Source organism: Triturus cristatus, chromosome 1_1, assembly GCF_964204655.1.
Source record: "Triturus cristatus chromosome 1_1, aTriCri1.1, whole genome shotgun sequence".
Lineage (NCBI taxonomy): Eukaryota > Metazoa > Chordata > Amphibia > Caudata > Salamandridae > Triturus > Triturus cristatus.
This window is the reverse complement of record NC_140579.1, coordinates 240,223,162-240,229,161: the sequence shown is the minus strand read 5'-3', so window position 1 is coordinate 240,229,161 and position 6,000 is coordinate 240,223,162. Positions and strand designations below refer to the sequence as shown.

Genomic DNA, 6,000 nt, shown 5'->3' with positions numbered 1-6,000 from the left:
TGGCCTGGCTTCTGCAGCCAGTGTTTTTCAGAAATGTATGGATGACTTACTCAGAGGTATATCGTCTGTACAAGCGTATCAAGATGACGTTCTTATTTTTTCAAAAAATAAGGATGAGCATATTCAAACTTTGAAAGCAGTTTTATCTCGATTCAGAGATGTTGGTGTAACTTTAGGAAAAGACAAATGTAAATTTTTTGCAACGCAAGTAGATTATCTAGGACACTCGATTTCTGGAAATGGTATCAAACAAAAATTTTCCCTTACTCAGGCCATATCGAATGTCCCCATTCCCTCTGATAAAGACTCTTTAAAATCTTTTTGGGGTTTGACAGAATATTACTCAAGATTTATCCAGGGTTACTCTCAGATTGCTCAACCTTTACGTGCACTTCTTAAGAAAAATTTAAAGTTTTCGTGGTCCAGTGAAGTTGAATATGCATTTAATCTAGTTTAAAAAGTCATAATTGAAGCACCTGCATTAACATCTTTCACCCCTGGGTTAAAGTGTACAATTTCTTTTGATGCAAGTCAACATGGCCTTGATGCAGTCCTCTGTCAATGGATAGGTTCAAAAGAGCATACCATCGACTTCGCCTCCAGATCCCGAAATAGTGCTGAAAAAAATTATAGTACTATTGAAAGAGAAGCTTTGGCCTGCTTGTGGGCAGTTGAAAAATTTTAAACTTTTATTTGGGGTTCTCACTTCATTCTGCTTAGTGATCACAAACCTCTGTTACATTTACTCAATGGCAACGGCACTGGCAAAGCTTCAGCTAGGCTTGTCAGTATTCTTTCAAGATTACATGAATACAATTTCACTATATAACACATTTCTGGAGGACATAATCTAAGGGCGGATTGTCTTTCTAGACTACCTTTAAAGGAAAATTTGTTAGAATGTGTTGTTGCCTCAATTGAGGATCTAGTCCTTTCCCCTTTTAATATTTCGCAATCTGAATGGGTCAAAGCTTACTGTGATGATTCCACGCTCTCTGCCGTTAAGAACATGATTATCTCAGGTTGGCCAAAAGAGCGTTCCCTTCCTGCCCCTTTAAAATCATTTGCTCAAGTGTCAAATGATTTATCTATTGTTAATGATGTTATTTTTCGTGGAGATCAATGTATCCCTCCAACTATTTTTAGAAACAAACTTTTTCATGCAGCACATGAGGGTCATTTAGGGATTGGTGCCACTTCAAGCAAACTCAAAGAGCACTTTTGGTGGCCAGGCCTAGATAGGAATATAACTAATTGGATTGACAATTGTGACACATGTTTAGTGTCTGATAAACATTGGAAGACATCTCAACTTCCTTTACATTGTGCTCCTTTACCCGAGGAGCCCTGGTCGAAAATTGCTATTGATTTTGCTGGTCCTTTTATTGTTCTACCACAGCACAGACACTATATCATTGCACTCATTGATTATCACTCAAAATGGGTTGACTTTGATTTTTGTGAAACTCCCAATTCAAATTCAGTCATCAAATTTCTTACCAGAGTTTTTCAGGCCGAAGGATCACCAAAAGAAATTGTTACTGATAATGGATCACATTTCTGTTCTTCTTTAATGCAGGATTTTCTTAAATTGCAGGACATTAAACATCTTAGGGTTGCATTGTATTCCCCATCCTCGAATGGTCTCATTGAGAGAATGAATAGATTCATAAAAGAGGGCATACAGTCTGCAATTTCCTGCAATGTTGATGTTGAATCTTTCCTTAGAAAGAAGATCTGGTCATACATTGTCACTCCACATTCCACTACTGGCATATCTCCCTTTAGGTTGCCTAAGAAAAGGAATCCTAATGGGAACATCTGCCCCTCATGGATAAAAAGTATTTCTAAAGATGATAATTCTTGTTTAGCTAGTCATGATAAACAAATTATTAAGACAAATGTTCTTGCGCAACAGGAAATTCAAAAGAAAGGTTTTAATTCTGTAGTTAACCCTGTTGTGCAAACATTTCAGATTGGTGATTGGGTCATGATCAAAAATCCAAATAGAGTTATTAAAGGTGTTTCCAAATTTTATCTCCCAACACAAAATATTAAAGTTGCAAAAGGTTCCGTTTTTTTGGATAGAAAGGGATGGTGGAATAAAAGAGCTATAGTCAAACTTTCTCCTGAGCAAGCTAACACAATTCCGTTGTACAAGCACTCTTTTGACAACTCTTCATGTTCTCATTTTCCTATTGGCTCACCTTCTGATAATTTCATCAATTGCACACAACCTTCTCAAACTTCTTTTGACAGCTCTGCTCAACCCTCATCTCCTGCTTCCAGCATTCAATTCAATTCCTCTTCTCCTACACCCACAACTTCAGTATCAAGCAGACCTTCTAGGAATTGCTCATTCCCTGCGAAATTTAAGGACTTTTATTTGTCTTAACCTTTCTTCTTTCCACAGCTTGTTCTTCTTTTATAAAAAAAAAAAAGGGAGATGATGTAGTGTATGTTCATATTGCTTTAAATACTGTCCCTTGTTTGTGTCATGTATTGATGGCGATTCTTGAATTCTATAGCGTGCACTCTTTGAAGGTATGTTTACCTTCAAAGAGGGCCCGCGTATGATGTCTGTTGCAGTTAGAAATCCTAACTTCTGAATCTGGCATTCAGCGGTTGGAGTTCTTTCAATCAATCAATCAATCACAAAATTTGTAGAGCGCTCTACTCACCCGAGCGGGTCTCAAGGCGCTGGGGGGGGGGGGGGGGGGGCTGCTACTGCTCGAAGAGCCAGGTCTTGAGGTGCTTCCTGAAGGAGAGGTGGTCCTGGGTCAGTCGAAGGTGGGTGGGGAGGGAGTTCCACGTCTTGGCGGCCAGGTAGGTGAAGGATCTTCCTCTGGTGGTGGATCTTCGAATCCGTGGGACGGTGGCGAGGGCGAGGCTGGCGGAGCGGAGCTGGCGGGATGGCGAGTAGAATGTAAGGCGGTTGTTGAGGTATTCGGGGCCACTGTTGTGGAGAGCTTTGTGTGCATGGGTGAGGAGCCTGAACGTGATCCTCTTGCTGACGGGGAGCCAGTGCAGGTCTCTCAGGTGGGCGGAGATGTGGGAGTGACGGGGGATGTCCAGGATGAGTCGTGCAGATGCGTTCTGTATGCGTTGGAGTCTCTTCTATAGCTTGGCTGTGGGTCCGTCGTAGAGAGCGTTCCCGTAGTCCAGCTGGCTGGTGACGAGGGCCTGGGTGACCGCCTTTCTGGTTTCGGTGGGGATCCACCGGAAGATCTTTCGGAGCATGCGAAGGGTGTTGAAGCATGAGGATGAGACTGCATTGACTTGCTTGGTCATCGTGAGGGAGGAGTTAAGGTTGAAGCCCAGGTTGCGTGCGTGGTCCGTGGGCTTGGGGGCGGAGCCCAGGGCAGGGGGCCACCAGGAGTCGTCCCAGGCGGAGGGGGTAGGTCCGAGGATCAGGACCTCCGTCTTGTCTGAGTTAAGTTTCAGACGGCTGATCTTCATCCATTCCGCGACGTCTTTCATTCCTTCCTGGAGACTGGTTTTGGTGGTGGCGGGGTCATTGGTGAGGGAGAGGATCAGCTGGGTGTCGTCAGCGTAGGAGATGATGTTGAGGTTGTGGTTGCGAGCGATGGCTGCGAGGGGGCTCATGTAGACATTGAAGAGGGTGGGGCTGAGCGAGGGGCCCTGGGGTACGCCGCAGATGATCTTGGTAGCCGCAGCGCGGAAGGGTGGGAGACGGACTCGCTGGGTTCTATCGGAGAGGAAGGAGGTGATCCATTCCAGGGCCTTTCCTTGGATCCCGGCGTGGTGGAGGCGGGTTGTTAGGGTGTGGTGGTAGACGGTATCGAACGCGGCCGATAGGTCGAGGAGGATGAGGGCGGCGGTTTCCCCATTGTCGAGCAGGGTCCTGATGTCGTCGGTACAGACGTGCTCCTGTGTTGTCCTCACTTAAATTGAAGAATAAATCTTTTTGGATAATCATCTATACAGCTCGTCAACTTCATTACTTATTTCCCTTGTGTTCTTGGAAGCATACATTACATACGTTTCCTATTTTTGTTTCAATTACTCTCTCATGGGTGTTTTGAGATATCGCATGGGTGCGATTTTATAGTGGCCCCTTAAAATTGGGTAATATTCAGTCTCTTAAGGTAGGATGTGGTCTGTCGGCTAGACCCCCGATTTAGGTGCTGGAAACAAGGGTTCGAGCCTCTGGGTCGCGTCCACATCCTGTGATTCTGGGCAAATCACGGAATCTCCCGGTGCCTGAATGTGTAATGTAAATACGGTGCTCCTGTGAAGCGCTCCAATACCTTCGGGTAGAGTTCGCGCTATATAAATACGCAAAAAAGAAGAAAAAAAAGAGGTCTTTCTGGGAAGTAGTTAGGTGCCTACGTAGGTCTTCAGAGGGAGGTATAATGGACACGTGCCAGGCGCTGAACCGACGAAGTTGACGCGTACCCCAGGTCACACACATGAGCCCTCCTGAACACCTGCACCGACCCCGCCCCCTCCTAGGCTGCCGGCTGCTGACGCTGTGCGGGGGCGCGCACGCTCTGCTCAGTCTCCACAATCCGGCGCGCGCTACTGCGGCGCTGTGAGGAGTGACCAGTAGGTGACGTCGAAGTGCGGTGAGCACTAGTAGTGGCGCTCATAGGGCTAGAGTTGAGAGCGCGCCCAGAGGGCGGGACTGGAGCGCGCGTCCTGAGAAGAAGGTTGGACCCCAGGCGCGCGTTGGATGCTGCAGAGGAGCGGAGATAAATGTGAAGGAGCTCCGAGAGAAGCCAAGACAGGTTCGTGGGAAAATGAAAGGGAGCTTTTTTCTTACAGACTACCATATCCCCTAAGAGGATGCTAATGTGAGCACCGGGGCAGCATCATACGCTACAAAACCACCCTGCCAATCCAACCCTTCTCTAACATCCCACCCTATCATAAACAATGCAGCACACTCGCATCCCCGTCAATTCATCCATGGGAATCAAATACCGCAGCGACATCTCATTATGATTATCCGTTGCAATACACTTTTGACGACTACCTTTATGCATTCAGTTCCCTCAATTAACCCAATCTTGAAAATAATATTCCATTGATATATTCCACCTTTCTAACCAGCCGCCTTCCATTCCATCCCCATAGTGTAGCACTTACAATCCATGCAGCCCCTTCCGGTCTTCAACAACCCCAGCTGTTTTATCTCATTAAATCAATCCTTAGGCTCCAGTGTTTACAATCCAAGCGCTACCATTTCATTAATAATCACTACAGTCCCAACAATTTCCTTTTGCGGACATTAATTTCCATTCTTAGTATATATCCTGCACAGCACCCAACCGTTTTTTAAAATCCCTAGGACCATTCAATTAATTGCCTTGCTACAGTTCCTATAACACTACTTCCAATTCCATTCCCTAAACACAGTTATTACAGACTAATCAATAACATTTCTAGTATCCCCTACCAGCCTTAAATCTATTGCTCCCTTAGAATTATGTCCTTACAATGCCAACATTTCTGTCCCATCAGTATCCACTACCCCATGCGAGCTATTAGATTCCTTACAATTCATTACATTCAATTCTAAACAATGTTAACCCAAACCACACCTGCTTTTCCATTCCACCAATTACATATCACCAATACTGATTGATTGCTGCTTTCTATGTTCAAATGTCTCCACTAATATAATATCAATTGTTCCCACACCTTAACTTCTCCCACATAACCTCAAGGCCTTCCATTATATCATCACAACTGTGCCGTCCTCGCCCTATGGTTTTCCTCATTTGTTATTCTGAAATCCTGTCTCTCCCTGTGCATATTTTGTTATGTTTGTTTCTTTTATAATACGTTGTGCTGTCTTGAGACCGTCTCCGAGTGCTGAGGGGATGCATTAGAGATGGAAAGAAAGCAACACACTCTAATACACATCTGCATAACTAGAGCCCCGTTCTCAGTTTTTTTTCTCTCACGCGTTTTACATCTAGATAACCAATTTGCCTTATCATAACACTGTCACTCATATCCAGCTGCCTTAAC

At 44.8% G+C, this 6,000-nt stretch overlaps 1 protein-coding gene across 2 annotated transcripts in view; it reads left to right on the top strand.

Annotated features, from left to right (window-relative positions):
- The first annotated feature begins 4,642 nt into the window (after positions 1 to 4,642).
- The window catches only part of NFASC (neurofascin), a 1,241,670-nt gene continuing 1,240,312 nt past the window's right edge, over positions 4,643 to 6,000 (top strand). For both annotated transcript variants that reach the window (XM_085627649.1, XM_085627634.1), the window contains exon 1: positions 4,643 to 4,751. The gene's annotated coding sequence lies outside the window, so the exon portion shown is untranslated. The remainder of the gene's footprint in view (positions 4,752 to 6,000) is intronic.